Consider the following 20372-nt stretch of genomic DNA (forward strand, 5'->3'; position numbering starts at 1 on the left):
GAAAGCGGAAAAGCAATTCAAAGTACGTCAAAATTGCACAAAAAAGTGCAATTACCCAAATAGTTTTTTTATTTTTTTTTATTTTTTATCATGTTCACTATATGGTAAAAGTGACCTTGCAATATGATTCTTCAGATCAGTACAAATATGCAGATACTAAACATGTAGAGGGTTTTTTTAAGTACTGAAAAAAAATTCTGAAATTTGTAAGAAGAAAAATTTTTGTTTTTGTCACCATTTTCCTATACTCGTAATGTTTTCATTTTTCGTGATCTGGGTGATGGCTTCCTTATGTACCCTGAGCTGACATTTTTATTGATTCATTTTGGGGTAGATACAATGTTTTGATCGCCTCTTATTGTTGCAGCAGCAAAAAAAATTTAATTCAGGCATTTTGATTTTTTTCATTATGCTTTTGACCTATCAGATTAATCTAGATTATATTTTGATAAATCTGAATTGTATGAATGTAGCAAATTTGTGTATTTTTTATTTGTAAGTGTTTTATTTTTAATGCTTCAGCACTGGTATATATAGCAGAAATACGATCTCTTATGAACGCCACGAGGCAGCATTCACAGGAGTATATTAATGACATGCATGGGGGTCTTCAACAGATCCCTGGCTGTTATGATAACCCATCGGTGTCCCGTGATCACATGACAGGTGAGCCAATGGGCGGGATACATGACCAGTGCATGTTAAATCCCGCTGTCAGAGATTGACAGTGGGATTTAATTTGTTTAGAGCTGAGGGCAGAGCACATGAGGACTGATTAAATCACTGATTATTCAGTGAAGACAGTTTTTTACAACACTGAGATATATTACACTAGATGGTGGCCCGATTCTAACGCATCGGGTATTCTAGAATATGTATGTAGTATAAATCCCGCGCCAATATCGCTGACTGGTCACGGCCGGGCGTGACCAATCAGCAAAGCGTGGTTCAAATCAAAAGGCGCGACCAATCAGCGGCACAGGATTTCCGTTACAGACAAACAGACAGAATTAGACGATTATACAGTATAGATGGTGGCCCGATTCTAACAAACCGGGTATTCTAGAATATGTATGTATATAGCAGCCACATAGTATATAGCACAGCCCACGTAACACAGACACCCACGTAGTATATAGGAGCCACGTAGTATATAGCAGCCACCCAGTATATAACACAGCCACGTAGTATATAACACAGCCCACGTAATATATAGCACAGGCCACACAGTATATAACACTGCCTATGCAGTATATAGCACAGCCTACGCAGTATATAGCACAGCCCACGCAGTATATAACACAGCCCACGCAGTATATAACACAGGTCACGCAGTATATAACACTGGCCACATAGTATAACACTGCCCATGTAATATATAGCATAGCCCACGCAGTATATAACACAGCCCACGCAGTATATAACACTGCCCACGCAATATATAACACAGGTCACGCAGTATATAACACAGCCCACGCAGTATATAACACTGCCCACGTAGTATATAGCAGCCACGCAGTATATAACACAGCCCACGCAGTATATAACACATTGTGAGCACCATATTCCTGTTAAAAAAAATAATTAAAATAAAAAATAGTTATATACTCATTATTATCAAGCAAGGTGAGTAATCCAACAGGAATTAGGTAGAAAATAGCAATTGGATACTATAAAACTTAACCTTTAATGGGTTCTTTTAGAATAAAATATATGAAAAGATGCAAAAAAGATAAAAAGGGAAGGGGAAGCCCTGGTGAGATAAGTGCCCCATAACCACACACAGAAGGGAAGACAAACACAAAAACACAAATGTAATAAAATGGCACTACTATTGTTCCCTGAACAAGTGATATCCCAGTCAGAGAAATGATGCAAATCTCCACTTATGTATGGAGTGAGAGAGTAATTCTCCTTGGACCACTTTCAAAGATGCCAGATTTCAAGTCAAACCATCGATTTGGTAAGTGTCAATATTTTTAGTCAAGGTTGCATGCAAGGTACCATCCTATATGGACTAATACCCTATCTACTGTCATAGGTGCAACCCTGTATCTAACATTTGAGTGCATTTATGCACTGTCATACAGTTCAATCATGGAGACTTTCAGTTAGTAAAGGTTTTAGCCTTCAGTGTTATAGCAGGAGGCTGCTTTCCCGTTTATATATACAATTATGCATCAATTATTCGTTTACCATCAACCATAGTGACTGTCAATAAATACAGCAGCATAGCAGTGAGGCTTCAAAACCAAAAAAGAGACATCCCAACTGCAAAGAGCAAACCACATGTAAATATGGAACCATACTTCCTCATTAAATATTCTTGAGTGTTCCCTTATGGTTAGTTTGCGGGTACTTAATCAATTTTTTATAGATATTTCATTTGTACGCTGGCCAATATGGAGCAGCATATGTAAAGAAACCCACAAATGTGGGTGGATCACACCGCAGGTTGGAGAGATTTTGGACCTGGAAATTCTGCAGGCATAACACGTGATGATGTAATGGTCTCGTGAGACCGCTACGTCATCTCCGGTCATTGCCGTAAGGCATTCTTGAAACTGGAGCTGCGCGCGAGGAGCGGGAAAGGCCTATGCTGGATCCGGGGGCCGCCGGAGGGTGAGTAGATAATGATTTTTTATTATTTTTAGCATTATATATTTTTACTATTGATGCTGCATAGGCAGCATCAATAGTAAAAAGTTGGTCACATAGAGGGTTAATGGCAGCGATAACGGACTGGCAGTCCGGTTAACGCTATGTGGGTGCTGACTGGGGGGGAGTATGGAGGGGGCAATGACTGCAGGGGAGTAGGGAGGGGCCAATTCGAGGCCGGACTGTGCCCGTCGCTGATTGGTCGTGGCCTCGGGCCGCGACCAATCAGCGAGGCGAGATTTCTGTGACAGACAGACAGACAAACAGACGGAAGTGACCCTTAGACAATTATATAGTAGATTATTGAGATACGAGATGGCAGTTGGTGCTAATAATACTCTGACAGAAAATTATCATACGGAGTGAAGAAGAGAACCATCAGTTAAAAATCAATAATTCTTTATTAAGGAACTTGTTTAAAATAATTTATAAATATGCAGAATGCCCAGTTAAAGGGGGCCACCACAAAAACAGAAAGTTAAGTAATCAGTCAGTGTATTGATGTAAAAATAAGTTTAAGGATAATAGGCTATTTTAAATTAGAGTCAAGTGACTTCGGATGTCGCACGGATTAACAACGTCCGCGTCAGGTGTCGAGGTACTAGGACAGCATGATAAATGGGCTACTGGAACAAACCATACATGGACAAGGCAAGAAAAACTGGATCTGATGAAATTCTACTATAACAGCAGACCAAATGAGAGAGGATATATGAAGCATCTGAGGAAACACTGGATGGATACAAAACTTGCATGTCCACTAACTGAAAAACAACTAGTCACCCAATGTGTCAATATCATAAAGAGAAGGCGATTGTCACGACTTGAGATGGATCAACTGCACTGCAGATCCACCCCACATGAAAACTTGGAAGAACAACATGCAACCCCCTGAGAATCCTGATCCAACACTGCAACTAGAGAGCACTGCAGCTGATCTGAAACAGAAGGTCTTAGATAAACTATATACCATCAATACCAGATCACTGCCAAGGCTCAGTAAAGAAACACCACCAGACAGTATGCTAGAAGATGCCAATAGAGTATTTGCATCAATACCTACCACCACCATAACTCAAACTAATAAACTGATCTATGCTACTGCCTCAGCAGTCATGGAAATGCTTGGTTATACAACTAGCAAGAACAACAGAAGTACATGATCCCTTGGAAAAGAAAACTGGAGACAAAGATCAAGGTGATACGAAGGAAATCAGCAAACTAACAGAAATATAGAAGGGTGTAAAGATCAAGAATAAGACCATGCTGGACATGTACAAAGGCATGACCGCAACTGAAGCCCTTGAGACTGCTAAACAAAGGCTCACAGCTCTCGCTGCAAGACTAGGGAGATACACTAGAGAAGCTGAGGCCAAGAAGATAATTGTCCTGTTCTCCAAAGAACCATCCAAGGTGTACTCTAACTACACAGTAACAGCAAAAAGGCAGCAACTCTCCCAATAGCAGAGACTGAACAATACTGAAGGAACATATGGGAGAAGGAAAAAACACACAACACCAGTGCAACGTGGCTGCAAGATCTGAGAATGAAACACAGAAACCACCTAGAGCAAGAACCAGTCACCATTACAAAAGCAGACATCCAGCAGCGGGTCAAGTACATGAAGAGCTGGACAGCACCGGGCCCAGACATGATCCACACCTACTAGCTAAAGAAATTAACAGTGGTACGTGAACGCATGGCAAAACAGATGAACCAACTGCTAGAAGCAGGCCACCACCCAGATTGGCTAACACAAGGAAGAACAGTGTTGACAAAGGAACAGTTCCATCCAACTACCGCCCAATATCCTGCCTTACAACAACATGGAAACTCCTGACAGGCATTATAGCCATCAAGCTACAGAACCATATGAACGAGTACATGAATCCAGCTCAGAAAGGCACTGGGACTGACACCAGAGACTCTAAGCACCAGCTCCTAGTAGATAGAGCAGTCACTCAAGACACAAGATCCAGACAGACCAATTTCAGCACAGCCTGGATTGACTACAGGAAAGCCTATGACTCAATGCCACACACATGGATTTGTGAATGCTTGGCTCTCTACAATGTCAACAGGAAATTAAGAACCTTCCTCAGAAACTCAATGGGGCTATGGAGAACAACACTGGAAGTCAACTCAAGACAACCAGCACAAGTGACCATCAAATGTGGCATATCCCAAGGTGATGCACTGTCCCATTGCTGTTCTGCATAGGCTTCAACCCCCTCAGTCAGATAATTACAGAGTCTGGCTATGGATACAAGTTCAAGAGTGGAAGCACCATCAGCCATGTCCTCTACATGGATGACATCAAGCTGTTTGTGAAAACGAATGAGACATCAATTAATTGATCCACCTGACATGGATCTACAGTGAAGACGTCGGAATGTCCTTCAGTCTAGAGAAGTGTGGCAGGTTGGTAGTAAATAGAGGCAAGGTAGTCAAGACTGATGGAGTGGAATTACCAGCAGGGCACAGAGCAGATGTACAGACATGCTACAACTACCTCAGCATCCCACAGGGACATGGTAACCATGATGAGAAGGCAAGGAAAGCAGCAACATCCAAATACCATAAAAGGGTAAGACAGGTCCTGAAGAGCCAGCTCATTGGGAAAAATAAAATCCGCGCCATCAATACATATGCCCTGCCAGTTATCAGATACCCTGCTGGCATAGTGTGCTGGCCAAAAGAGATGGAAGCTGTAGATGTGAAGTCAAAAAAGCTCCTCACAATGCATGTTGGTCTCCACCCTAAGTCTAGCACTCAAAGATTGTATACAAAAAGAAAAGAGGGTGGTCGAGGCTTGATAAGCATCCAAGCCACCATCACGGATGAAATAAGGAGTATCCAGGAATACATCAGAAAAATGGCACCAAAAGATGAGCTGCTGAGAGAAAGCATAAGACAGCAACAACAACAGATCTGGAAGGAAGAACAGGAACATGAAGCGCCATGGCAAGACAAGCCGCTGCATGCGATAATGAAGATGGCTAACATGAAGAAATCTTACCAACGGCTGGAGAAAGCTGGACTCCGGGACAGCACAGAGGCACTAATCATAGTGGCAAAAGAGCAAGCACTAAATATTCATAGTAGCAGGAATCTACCACACAAGGCAAGACCCAAGGTGCAGACTATGCAAAGAAACCTCAGAAACAGTCCAACACATAGTGGCAGGATGCAAAATGCAAGCAGGAACAGCATATCCCGAAAGCCACAACCAAGTAGCGGGAATTGTATACAAAAACATTTGCACAGCATATGGGCTAAGTCCCCCTAAGTTCAGGGGAGAGACACCAGAAAAAGTGGTGGAGAATGAAAGGGCTCAAATCCTGATGGCTAACCAACCAGACATTGTGATAGTAGACAAGGATGAGAAGACAGCAATGATAGATGTGGCAGTGCCAAGTGACAACAACATCAGAAAGAAGAAATATGAGAAGCTGGCGAAATACCAGGGCCTCAAAGAAGAACTCCAGAAGATGTGGAAGGCGAAGGCGAAGGTGTGGAAGGTGAAGGCAACAGTGATTCCAGTAGTGATAGGTGCACTTGGAGCACTGACCCCTAAGTTGGAAGAATGGCTACAGCAGATCCCAGAAGCAACATCTGAGCTCTCTGTCCAGAAAAGCGCAATGCTGGGAACAACTAAAATCCTGCGCAGAACCCTCAGACTCCTAGGCCTCTGGTAGAGGACCCGAGAATGAGAAAGGACAACAAAGACCACCCCCATTAGGGGTGAGAAGGAAGTTTTGTTATCCTATACATAAGTAGCCAATGCTTGCTAATACAATAATTAAGAACAATCTGATCTCAACAGTAAGGAAATAAATAGGATACAAATAGCAGTGTAAACTGACACAAGGACCTGCCAACCAATATAACAAAATAAGGATTGTCATAATGAGTCTAGTGGAGTCAAATGGTTAAATAACCAATATAATGATGTGAGTACGCAGACCCTATAAAGCCCCATTATAGCCTTAGGCTGGCGTCACACACAGCGTAAAACAATACGGTCCGTATATTACGGCCGTAATACGCTGAAAAGTCCTGAAAATAGTGGTCCGTAGCTCCTCCGTAGGCAGGGTGTGTCAGCGTTTTTTGCGCATGGCATCCTCCGTATGTAATCCGTATGGCATCCGTACTGCGTGGTTTTCTCGCAGGCTTGCAAAACCAACATATCGCTATAGAAGTGATCCATGTGTCCCAAAAAGAAAAAAAAATATATACATACTGTATATATATATATATATATATATATATATATATATATATATATATATGTCAGTAGACACATATATGTATATATATTAATATTTATTCCAGCGCTATACAGCTTGAAAGCCGGTAATTCAATTACCGGCTTTTTCTTTCTCCTTCCTAAAACCCGACATGATTTGAGACATGGTTTACATACAGTAAACCATGTCTTCTCTCCTTTTTTTTGCAGATTCCACACTACTAATGTTAGTAGTGTGTATCTGCAAAATTTGGCCGTTCTATCTACTAAATTAAAGGGTTAAATGGCGGAAAAAATTGGCGTGGGCTCCCGCACAATTTTCTCCGCCAGAGTAGTAAAGCCAGTGACTGAGGGCAGATATTAATAGCCTGGAGAGGGTCCATGGTTATTGGCCCCCCCCTGGCTAAAAACACCTGCCCCCAACCACCCCAGAAAAGGCACATCTGGAAGATGCGCCTATTCTGGCACTTGGCCACTCTCTTCCCATTCCCGTGTAGCGGTGGGATATGGGGTAATGAAGGGTTAATGTCACCTTGCTATTGTAAGGTGACATTAAGCCAGATTAATAATGGAGAGGCGTCAATTATGACACCTATCCATTATTAATCCAATTGTAGTAAAGGGTTAAATAAAACACAAACACATTATTTAAAATTATTTTAATGAAATAAAAACAATGGTTGTTTGAGTATTTTATTCTACGCCCAATCCAGTCACTGAAGACCCTCGTTCTGTAAGTAAAAAAACATAATAAACCAACAATATCCTTACCCTCCGGAGATCTGTAACATCCAACGATGTAAATCCATCTGAAGGGGTTAAAATATTTTGCAGCCACGAGCTTTGCTAATGCAATGATGCTCATGGCTGCAAAAACCCCGGAAAATGAAGGTAAAGTAGGTCAATGACCTATATTTAGCTTCATTTGCGGTGAGGCGCCCTCTGCTGGATGTTTCTAGATCGTGGGAACTTTCCTAGAAAGCTCCCAGGCTCGAGTTGATAAGAGGCGCCCTCTGCTGGTTGTCCTCATATGAACTCGAGTCTGGGAGCTTTCTAGGAAAGTTCCCACGATCTAGGAACAACCAGCAGAGGGCGCCTCACCGCAAATGCAGGTAAATATAGGTCAGTGACCTACTTTACCTTCATTTTCCGGGGTTTTTGCAGCCATGAGCATCATTGCATTAGCAAAGCTCGTTGCTGCAAAATATTTTAACCCCTTCAGATGGATTTACATCGTTGGACATTACAGATCTGCGGAGGGTAAGGATATTGTTGGTTTATTATGTTTTTTTTCTTACAGAACGAGGGTCTTCAGTGACTGGATTGGGCGTAGAATAAAATACTCCAACAACCATTGTTTTTATTTCATTAAAATCATTTTAAATAATGTGTTTGTGTTTTATTTAACCCTTTACTACAATTGGATTAATAATGGATAGGTGTCATAATTGACGCCTCTCCATTATTAATTTGGCTTAATGTCACCTTACAATAGCAAGGTGGCATTAACCCTTCATTACCCCATATCCCACCGCTACACGGGAATGGGAAGAGAGTGGCCATGTGCCAGAATAGGCGCATCTTCCAGATGTGCCTTTTCTGGGGTGGCTGGGGGCAGATGTTTTTAGCCAGGGGGGGGCCAATAACCATGGACCCTCTCCAGGCTATTAATATCTGCCCTCAGTCACTGGCTTTACTACTCTGGCGGAGAAAATTGTGCGGGAGCCCACGCCAATTTTTTCCGCCATTTAACCCTTTAATTTAGTAGATAGAATGGCCAAATTTTGCAGATACACACTACTGACATTAGTAGTGTGTAATCTGCAAAAAAAATGGAGAGAAGACATGGTTTACTGTATGTAAACCATGTCTCAAATCATGTCGGGTTTTAGGAAGGAGAAAGAAAAAGCCGGTAATTGAATTACCGGCTTTCAAGCTGTATAGCGCTGGAATAAATATTAATATATATACATATATGTGTCTCACTGACATATTTATATATATACCTATTCTATGTGTACACACTTATTCCACCTATTCTTCTGTAAGCTGTCAGTGTGATTTTACTGTACACCGCACTGAATTACCGGCTTTTCTCTCTAACACCACTGCGTATTTCTCGCAAGTCACACTGCTTGTCCGTGTGTAATCCGTATTTTTCACGCTTCCATAGACTTTCATTGGCGTATTTCTTGCGCAGTACGGTGACAAACGCAGCATGCTGCGATTTTGTACGGCCGTAGAAAGCCGTATAATACTGATCAGTAAAATACGGCAGATAGGAGCAGGGGCATAGAGAATAATTGTGCCATATTTTTTGCGAGTTTTACGGACGTAGTTTCTGCGCTCTTACGTCCGTAAAACTCGCAAGTGTGACGCCGGCCTTAGAGACAATCCCTATTAAACACTTTAACCATTCAAGCAAAGTGCTGATATATAGAGTCACACCAATATAAAATACACTTGTATTGCAGAAATGCCAGCATGTAACAATGTGAATGTTGGTATAATACCTGTAAAGATGAATGGCTGTAGAGCAGGACCGAACCAACTGTGTTGAGTGGCGTCTCCCCTACCACGACGCGTGTTTCACCTCTTTTTCCTGGGGCCTAACTCAGTAATATAACCTGTGATTTGAGAAATTTGAAAATCAATGATCAGTTCTAGCGCAGAAAGAAACAGACTTCTCTGATACTTTACAAAGTTTTATTTTATTTTCCTATGTACTATAGAATTAGTAAATAACAATTACAATGGTGGTGACTCTTTAAGCTGTGGTATAGCAGGAAGGATGTGGCTTAAAATGCAGCAGCTGTAAAAAATAAATTTGCATTAAAATAAGCCAACCAACAGATGTTCTTCCCTGAAACTATGACTTCTAGTAAAGATTCCGTCTGTACATGCAGCACCCATCATAGGCTGTCCAGTAGCATAAATTCTGTATTGCCCTGTATTGGAAAATTGTGAGTGAGGAACTTTAGGATAAGTTCTGGTATGGATGTATTAGATGGTAATGGAGTGGATACAAATTATTTTTTAGGTTATACCACTTCATTTTTAGGGTATAAATTAATGAGCCTTTGTTAAACTCTTCAGTATAGTACTTGGCATGGTAACCATATATATACTTTACATGCCGGTATTGCACATACTCAGTGTAACATCATCACCACTGCTCAGCTTCTGATAGAGCCCTCATTACAAACCTAATTCACCCAGAACTAAAGATCTTTCATCTGTACATTCCTGCAATGCTTCTTCATTTAGCTTTCAATGTACTGAGAGGGTAAATATCCCTCCCAGACCCAGCAAACTGTTTAAATTACTCCTAGAGAGACGTTTAGTGGATTTTTACATTACAGATCTGCATTCCGAGGGTTTACATCTCAGATGGCATGTCAGTCATTATTTTTGGTTGAATTAATTACCCACCAGTTTAGTGTCCTTTCTCTGTAAATTTCCTTATTGTTTTACTTGAATGCCTCAACTGATGGAAGTCAGTGACTTTTTCCCTATATGTAATTTGGTATCATAAGCATTGTGCAATTAAAGGGTTATTCCCATGTTTCTACACAGGAAAATTTGCAAACTGCTTTGTAAAAACATGCAACTTTGCAATTTACTTGTTGTTAAAAATCATCTCCGTCCTCAAGAGCTGAGTGATTTTTAATTTGATTGTTTATGGCACATTGCCGTGGTTACTGACCAGAACTGCAGCTTGACAGTGGTGGCCGAACATGTGCACTGCTTAAAGGGAACCTGTCACCTGAATTTGGCGGGACTGGTTTTGGGTCATATGGGCGGAGTTTTCGGGTGTTTGATTCACCCTTTCCTTACCTGCTGGCTGCATGCTGGCTGCATTATTGGATTGAAGTTCATTCTCTGTCCTCCGTAGTACACGCCTGCACAAGGCAATCTTGTACTATGGAGGACAGAGAACAAATTTCTAGAGCGGTCTCATTTCTCTTAATGAAGCTTGCAGAAATCTATGTGATTGCCGCCAAAACAATTCCATTTACATGTATGGAGCAGATTTTCAGACCCAGAACTTTCTGCCGCATGTAATTATACCCTAAACACATACCCTGATTTGCACCACCCTGGGCAAAAACACATTACCCTATTAATTCCATTGAAAAATGAAGGTTTAAATTGCTAAAGAACATTGTTATAACCCAAAACATTCGTTGAAATCCCTAACCAATTAATGACCATGATGACATGTTTACTGTGCACCTCAAATAATTTATACCGTCGCTGGAGGAGACAGGTTCAAGAAACACGTAATAAGTGTTACAATTAACAATGATTTGTTGTTAATACATATTAGCTTCTAGCATACGTAGAATAATACACGTGTATACCGTATATTATATAATATTACAAAATACAGGTTACATGGCTGCTATTCTATCTCATGTGTACATTTATAGATTTATATTTATATACACACACACACATATATATATATGCATTGTATCGAATAACAGTTATTTAACCTATATTTTTGAGGAATATCACACCCACTTCTAAAACTTTTACACCTAATGGGTCTAGATAGCACTCAACAGGAACTGTTTTTAGAAACCAAAAATGAAGGAGATTTGGTAGTGTTTATGTTGCCCGTTCCTCTTGTATATTATTGTGCAGCGTATCTACCATAATAAACCTATAAAATATTTGCCTCTCATGGACTTGTTTGCTTTTAGTGAATGTGTTATAAGAATGACAAATTTCAATTTTTTATTTTTTTTTTCAATACATTTTAACCATCTAGTTGTGCGTTCCCCAATATCTGTAAAGCACAGCTGTGTCAATTCATTTTGTTGGCTCTCCCTAATTAAGTGCAAGGTACCGGTCTCAAAAACTGGCTTTCCACACATCATTACTTAAGTATAGTCATCTGCTTTGCCACATTCCCTGGCCTGTTCCATTTATGAACTTTGACCTGAAAAGGGCAGAAGTCACTAGCCTCCGGAAGGTGAAGCAATATGGCCAGTGGGCTCATCGGAGCTCCAACTCTTTACACAGGGGCTAAATTGTGTTGCAGGAAAACGTGGGTTATTTGACATCTTTAGTGTTCATTGCGCTTTCTCATTTCATTTTTTTTTAATTACATTTTCTTTTTTATATCTTAGCTTAAATGAGTGACACATTATATAATCATAATTATTTATATTTATTTAAAAAAATATGTTCCACAACTTGCCATATCATTCCTTTTTAGTATTTTATTTGCATATTATGTATGTAATGTGTTATTATTGTGATGCCGCGATCACTAACAGGTTGGGGAATACTCGCTTGGCAGCAAGATTTAAGGCACACAGGAACACTTTCCACTTTAAACAGTCTATGCGGTTTATTATACAGTCATTAACCGTACCACGAACAGTCTATTACACACTGTATCGGACCATGACATTAAGTTGTGGTCACTAAACATGCTGGTCCTCACTTCGTCCAGTTCCCAAGGGTGACCGCACAGTTCATTAACTGACCCTCATCAGTACACACAGTCCCCCAACTCTGGGTTACCTTCCTGGAGCTCCTGCTCCACACGCAGACCTCCTGTTGGTCCTCTATCCTGGGGAAGCTGCCGAACTGGGATCACCGTCCCTGTGACCAGTGCACTCTCAACAGTTCAGATCCTTAGACTGGTGATAGCTTCCCCAAACGCAGTGCCATCGCCGCCTCTGCAAACACGGCCTCTCTGTGTGCTGTTCAGGATATCCGTTCCCACTTGAAACCATCCAACACAAAGGCCACCAGGTCCATAGCCTCAGCATGTGCTCTTCAGGAAATTAGCACCTCCAACACATAGGCCTTCCAGGACCTTACACACAGACCAATCAGGTCCATACACTCTCTCTCATGTGACCAGTCCTCAATCACATTATATATCTGTAACCAGTCCCACAGTTGGGAGGTGTGTGTGTGGTTATCCAGACCCGCCCAGCTCTCCGACTAACCCCGTAAGCCTCCCTATAAAACAACACAAATTCTTGTAGATTGTGAGCCTTCGCGGGCAGGGTCCTCACTCCTCCTGTACCAGTTATGACTTGTATTGTTTAAGATTATTGTACTTGTTTTTATTATGTATACCCCTCCTCACATGTAAAGCGCCATGGAATAAATGGCGCTGTAACAATAAATAATAATAATAATAATAATACTTGTGGGACTACAGGTCCCAGAACACCACACTGGCTTACAGCGTATACTCCCTCTGCGACACATACCGGCCATTTACAATCATGCCGGACACCGTTTCACAAACCCGGTTACGACTCCATGCGTATTCTGAGGAAACCATGCAGCGCCCCCTACCTGTAACATAGGTCACTGCATCACATAATAATATAAGCAAAGTTTTATATGTAAAGGCGTAATTACCATAGAGGAGATCCATTTGGTGATTATGGAGGCATGGTTACATTCACATTTACAGAACCTGCACAGAACTCCTCTCTTCCGAGGAAAAGCATTGTCTGCACAAAGATGGTGAAATATGAAAGTCACGAAAACATTGTGGAAATTCACCTGTTCGTGTGAATTTACCTGGGAAATTTGATTCAGAGAGGAGTTGAATTCTACCTGAATTTTATAAAAATCTGCATTTGAGGAAATGTATATTGTTTATAATTCGCTTCTGCACAAACTCATTAACCCCTTAGTGAAAGAGCCGATTTTGACCTTTATGACCAAACCCAGTTTTACAATTCTGACCAGCCTCACTTTATCTGGTATTAACTCTGGAACACATCAATGTATCCCAGTGATTCTGAGATTGTTTTTGTTTTCATTAAATAGCGTACTTTATGATAGTGGAAAAATTTCTTCATTATGTCTTACATTTATTTGTGATAAAAATAGAAATTTTGCAAAAATGTTGAAAAGTTAGCAATTTTCTACATTTTAATTTTTATGCCCTGAAAATTAGAGAGTTATGTCATTCAAAATAGTTAATAAATAACATTCCCCACATGACTACTTTACATCAGCACAATTTTGGAAACATGAGTTTTTTTTGTTAGGACGTTGAAAAGGTTAAAAGTCGACCAGCGATTTCTCATTTTTCCAACAAAATTTACAAAACTTTTTTTAGGGACCACATCACATTTGAAAGCGCTTTGAGGGGCCTATATGACAGAAAATACCCAAAAGTAGAACCACTCTAAAAACTGCACTCCTCAAGGTGCTTAGAACCACATTCAAGAAGTTTATTAACCCTTCAGTTGCTTCACAGGAACTGAATCAATGTGGAAGGAAAAAATTAACATTTAAGTTTTTTCTCCAAAAAATTATTTTACAAGCAAACTTTTTTATTTTCACTAGACAATAGACCAGAAAAATGTGTTGATCAATTTGTCCTAAATACGCCGATACCTTATTTGTGGGAGAAGTTTACTGTTTGGGCGCACGGCAGAACTTGGAAGAGGAAGAGCGCCCTTTGACTTTTTGAATGTAAAATTTGCTGGAGTAATTAGCGACGCCATGTTGCGTTTGGAGAGCCCCTGATGTGCCTAAACAGTGGAAACCCCTTACAAGTGACACCATTTTGGAAACTACACCCTGTTAGGCGTTGGGATTCTCCCGCTGAGTGGGATAGATCCCAAGCATTGTCTGGTACTGCGGTTTCCCTCCTCGGTTGCTGCTCAGCACAAACATCGGTCCCAGTGTCTTGCTCAGTCTCATAGTATACATTTGGTTACTTCTGACTCTTCAACGAAATCTATGGTAACCAGTGATACGCAGGTGCAGTCTTGTGCTCTGGAGCCTAAGTACAGAGATCACTTTACTGAGCATGTCTGTGATGTGGCGGCTTCTCATTGGTGGTCAGATGTTAGCTGCTCTGATGATGTGGCAGTCCCGGATTGTCCCGGGGGCGATGTCTCTGGGCATGAGTGTTTGGGGTGGAGCTTAGTGTATAAAAGGCTCTCAGCGGTGCACGCAGGCGTGCTAGTGTCATTTTCATTTATGTTTGGTGTGCGTAGGTGACTAATCTACCACTCTGTCTGCATGTTTGCGTGTGTGTATTTGCTCTGAGACTGTACACATTGGCAGGCAGGTTACACACTTATGCGGTTTCGTTCCCTTGGCTCAATTCCCAAGTCTCTTGTCTGCTACATGCTTAAGGTGCCGGTTAGTCACAGGTTCAGAAGTGTCAGGACTGGGGTAATTAGCCGCTTGGCTTAGCATCCATTTTGTTCATGTGCGCGATTGACACAGTTCAGTTGCAGAGCAAGCTCAACCCTTATGCTTCCTCTCAGTGAAGGCGACAGGGTATTGTACCTAGCATCCTTCTCTTAGTGCAGTACCTCTCTGATGTACAGTACAGACCAAAAGTTTGGACACACCTTCTAAATTAAAGATTTTTCTGTATTTTCATGACCATGAAAATTGTACATTCACACTAAAGGCATCAAAACTATGAATTAACACATGTGGAATTATATACTTAACAAAAAAGTGTGAAACAACTAAAATTATGTCTTATATTCTAGGTTCTTCAAAGTAGCCACCTTTTGCTTTGATGACTGCTTTGCACACTCTTGGCATTCTCTTGATGAGCTTCAAGAGGTAGTCATGGAGAATGGTCTTCCAACAATCTTGAAGGAGTTCCCAGAGATGCTTAGCACTTTTTGGCCCTTTTGCCTTCACTCTGGGGTCCAGCTCACCAAAACCATCTCGATTGGGTTCAGGTCTGGTGACTGTGGAGGCCAGGTCATCTGGTGTAGCAACCCATCACTCTCCTTCTGGGTCAAATAGCCCTTATACAGCCTGGAGGTCATTTTCCTGTTGAAAAATAAATGATGGTCCAACTAAACGCAAACTGGATGGAATAGCATTCCGCTGCAAGATGCTGTGGTAGCCATGCTGGTTCAGTATGCCTTCAATTTTGAATAAATCCCCAACAGTGTCACTAGCAAAGCACCCCCACACCATCACACCTCCTCCTCCATGCTTCACGGTGGGAACCAGACATGTAGAGTCCATTTGTTCACCTTTTCTGCGTCACACGAAGACACAGTGGTTGGAACCAAAGATCTAAAATTTGGACTCATCAGACCAAAGCACAGATTTCCATTGGTCTAATGTCCATTCTTTGTGTTCTTTAGCCCAAACAAGTCTCTTCTGCTTGTTGCCTGTCCTTAGCAGTGGTTTCCTAGCAGCTATTTTACCATGAAGGCCTGCTGCACAAAGTCTCCTCTTAACAGTTGTTGTAGAGATGTGTCTGCTGCTAGAACTCTGTGTGGCATTGACCTGGTCTCTAATCTGAGCTGCTGTTAACCTGTGATTTCTGAGGCTGGTGACTCAGATAATCTTATCCTGAGAAGCAGAGGTGACTTTTGGTCTTCCTTTCTTGGGGCGGTCGTCGTGTGAGCCAGTTTTTTTGTAGCGCTTGATGGTTTTTGCCACTGCACTTGGGGACACTTTCAAAGTTTTCCCAATATTTCGGACTGACTGACCTTCATTTCTTAAAGTAATGATGGCCACTCATTTTTCTTTACTTAGTTGCTTTTTCTTGCCAAAATACACATTTTAACAGCCTATTCAGTAGGACTATCAGCTGTGTATCCACCAGACTTCTGCTCAACACAACTGATGGTCCCAACGCCATTTATAAGGCAAGAAATCCCACTTATTAAACCTGACAGGGCACACCTGTGAAGTGAAAACCATGCCCGGTGACTACCTCTTGAAGCTCATCAAGAGAATGCCAAGAGTGTGCAAAGCACTCATCAAAGGAAAAGGTGGCTACTTTGAAGAACCTAGAATACAAGACATAATTTCAGTTGTTTCACACTTTTTTGTTAAGTATACAATTCCACATGTGTAATTCATAGTTTTGATGCCTTCAGTGTGAATGTACAATTTTCACAGTCATGAAAATACAGAAAAATCTTTAAATGAGAATGTGTGTCCAAACTTTTGGTCTGTACTGTAACTGAGCTTTGTACTCAGTGTTCCGTTCAAACTGTGTGCTGTTAACACAGTGTGTTTAAGGTAATGCTCGTCATTGTTCACACTAGCAGCAGGTTAATTTCTGCACGGTGGACCCTGGGTTGCGATTTCACTTTATTTTATATTTTATTTAGTGCAATCTGCAAACCCTAACACACCCCTTAAGGATTTTATTCAGGGGTATAGTGAGCATTTTGAACCCACAGATACGACACAGAATTTGATAACATTAGGTTGTCATATTGAATACACCGTCATTAGTGTTGAACGCAAGTGCTCGTTACTCCAGTTTGAATCGGGTGCTCGGGTATGCACCAATTATTATTGCGGGTTGTCAAGTGACATTGTCGAGTCCCCGCTCCGCATGATTCATTGCTGTTGGGCACAGCAAAAAACATACGGGAATACGCGATACTCCATGCATACCCGACCAAACTTGGGTAGCGAGCACTTGCGTCTTATTCTATGTATGAAAAAAACATCAAACCGGGTGTAAGCAGCAGTAATTTGTTCATTAAGCGTCTTTATCTTTTCTGTGGAAGCCATGGATAATATGTAAAGCATAAATTAAACATACTGATACTGGCTTATTTGTCTGATGAATTACTAAAAATGTCATATAATTAGGTTGAGCATTTTTTTCAGCGATTGGAGTTATGATTTTCGGTACCAGCTACGTTTTTCAAAATGCTCATAAGAGCAATATAATCTATTACATAGACACTTGGGTTCTCCAACCACTGTCTAAGGGGCGGACATACTATTTGTGCAAACTGTGCAGCCACACAGGGACCCTAGAAGTAAGGGATCCCACCTTCAACTCCAAAGGGAGGTGGAATTGTGCATTATGATCAGGTATTGGACAGCAAACAGCACATATAGTGTTCTTCCACAGCAACCCTCTTCAGTCTATGTTCGCTCCTACATTATCTGGTCATATGTTGAAGGATAACTAAGGGAGGGCATTTTGGGTATGGGAATCAAAGGATCATTATGAAGTGTAAAGATTGTGTTATAATGTGATCTATGCAGGTTATTTGTTTTATGATGTGATATGCAGGATTCTAAATGAACTGTCTATAACTCACAGAAGATGTGGCTGTACATGGCTGACAGTCCTCGGCACGCACAGGCTGTGTTTAGGCATACTGAAACATAGACTAAACCTTGGACACTCAGTTAAAATAAATTATATGAAAATTATAATGCTGCTTCTTCCAGCAAAGCCGACATAATACTCCATTTACCAGTCTGGTCCTAAATAAATGTGTCATAGTCTGGAATAACATGATCTCTGAAGAGATTACACAAAGTGGATGATTCTGGGTTTACAGCATAGGGTGGATATGGAGTATATGCAACATATCCTGTTTGCTTCTTAACGATACTAAATGAGTAGATTATGGGCTCATCCACATGCATTTAGTACTGCGCCATACTGCTCAAAGTTATATCAAGTCTTAAAGGGAATGTATCAGAAAATTATTACCTATTGCTTAAGTCAGTTGTTTGTGTTAAATGTATTCTTTAAAAAATTGTCAGGTTTTTTTCATATCACAATATTTATTAAAAATAAAAATTAAGAGTTCTCGCAATTTTCACTCTTGCCACTGATTATTTAGACTGTTAACTTCCTCATTTTTCAGGAAATCCACATGTCCATTAGGTGCAGTGAACAGACTCTGACTCTATACTTAGTAAATGTGCAAATGTCATTTTTGGGGGAGGGGGAACAGGGTCTCCTGTGACATTACTTATTGTGATTGGCGGATCCTGTCTAATCAGCTGTGCATAGAGGTATTAACAGTCATTGTAATCCTGCCTCAGATGATAAGGAAGCGCCAAGAAACTCTTCCTGAAAGAACAGGACTAGTGATGAGCGGATATACTCGTTACTCGAGATTTCCCGAGCACGCTCGGGTGTCTTCCGAGTATTTTTTAGTGCTCGGAAATTTATTTTTTATTTCCACAGCTGAATGATTTACATCTGTTAGCCAGCATAAGTACATGTGGGGGTTGCCAGGTTGCTTGGGAATTCCCACATATACTTATGTTGGCTAACAGATATAAATCATTCAGCTGCGGCAATAAAAACTAAATTTCCGAGCACTAAAAAATACTCGAAGGACACCCGAGCGTGCTCGGGAAATCTCGAGTAATGAGTATATTCGCTCATCAGTAAACAGGACATATGAGTCAAAAATACCCCCCCCCCCCATGGTCAGGATGAAAGTTGCAAAATTATTTCTTTTCTAATAAAGATCATGATATGAAAAATAATTGACAAAATGTTAAACAATACATGTAACACAAAAAACCTGATTTAACCAATAGATTATGTTCTGGTGACACAACCCCTTTAATACATCCCCTAAAAGCCCTTATAAGGCCATACTGCGCCTCTTTTAGGATTTTCTCTCTGTGAAAACTTTGTCACAATATGTATGAAGCCATCAAAAAATGTTAAGTTTCAACTATGGTTTATTGAGTTCTGTTGTACAGAGAGGTGCTCCTACCCATGAAAATTTCTGTAAGGCTAAGTTGACATTTGCGCATGTGTCCGCAGCCTATCGTCTGCTTATGCAAACGCATGCAAAAACGCATGCAAACACATGTGTATGCAGCATTTTTTATCCGCATGCTCTTATGCATGACGTAAAAAATTGCTGCAATTGCCTGCATTTGTATGTGTTTTTGCATGCGTTTGCGTTGTTTATGCGCATGCGTACGGTATTTCCCAATGGGCTTATGGGTTTTCTATAGAGACACTGCACAGCAGAAATTCGCTCCTTTGGATGCTGGATGCTGTTGCTACAACATGGAGAGCGTGGAGAGCTTTAATATGAATCTGGATTTATCTTTGAAATTGGCTTTTGCTTTCGCTGTGGCTTGTGAGGAAGAAAGGAGAAGAGAAAGACGGAGAAGACGTCGTTGTCACTTTTGGCAACACCCCATTGTTGAACTCTGACAGAGCCGTGGAGCCTACCACTCATTGTATACAGAGCTTCGTGAAAACCCGGCAAAGTTTTTGGACTACACCAGGATGTCGCAACACAGCTTCAATCATTTGCTGCAATGTGTCCGAGGATACATCAGCAGGCAGGACACCCAACTATGTACCGCAATTGCTGCTGAGGAATGTCTGTTTGTGACCATAAGGTTAGTAATTTTGAACAACAAACACCTGTCTTTACTATTGTTTAAAAAGCCATGTACTGATTTATTTGTTCCTTTGTCTGTTCCGCAGATTCTTGGCTACCGGAGAGAACTTAAGATCTCTACATTTTCATTTTCGAATTGAACTGTCCACCCTTTCTGGGATTGTTGGAGACACCTGCTGTGCATTGTGTGATGTTCTGCGTGCCGACTTCCTCCACCAACCCACAGCTTAACTCTGGATGAAAAATCGCAGCAAAATTCAATGAAGTGTGTAATTTTCCTAACTCTGTGGGTGCTGTTGACTGCAAACATATCCGGATTCTGAAACCTGCAGGA

General features: G+C 41.0%; 1 protein-coding gene across 1 annotated transcript in view; it reads left to right on the forward strand.

Annotated features, from left to right (window-relative positions):
- The window catches only part of HHIP (hedgehog interacting protein), a 183155-nt gene that overhangs the window by 47905 nt on the left and 114878 nt on the right, over nt 1-20372 (forward strand). The gene's annotated exons all lie outside the window — the stretch shown is intronic.

Source organism: Ranitomeya imitator, chromosome 1, assembly GCF_032444005.1.
Source record: "Ranitomeya imitator isolate aRanImi1 chromosome 1, aRanImi1.pri, whole genome shotgun sequence".
NCBI classification, from domain to species: domain Eukaryota; kingdom Metazoa; phylum Chordata; class Amphibia; order Anura; family Dendrobatidae; genus Ranitomeya; species Ranitomeya imitator.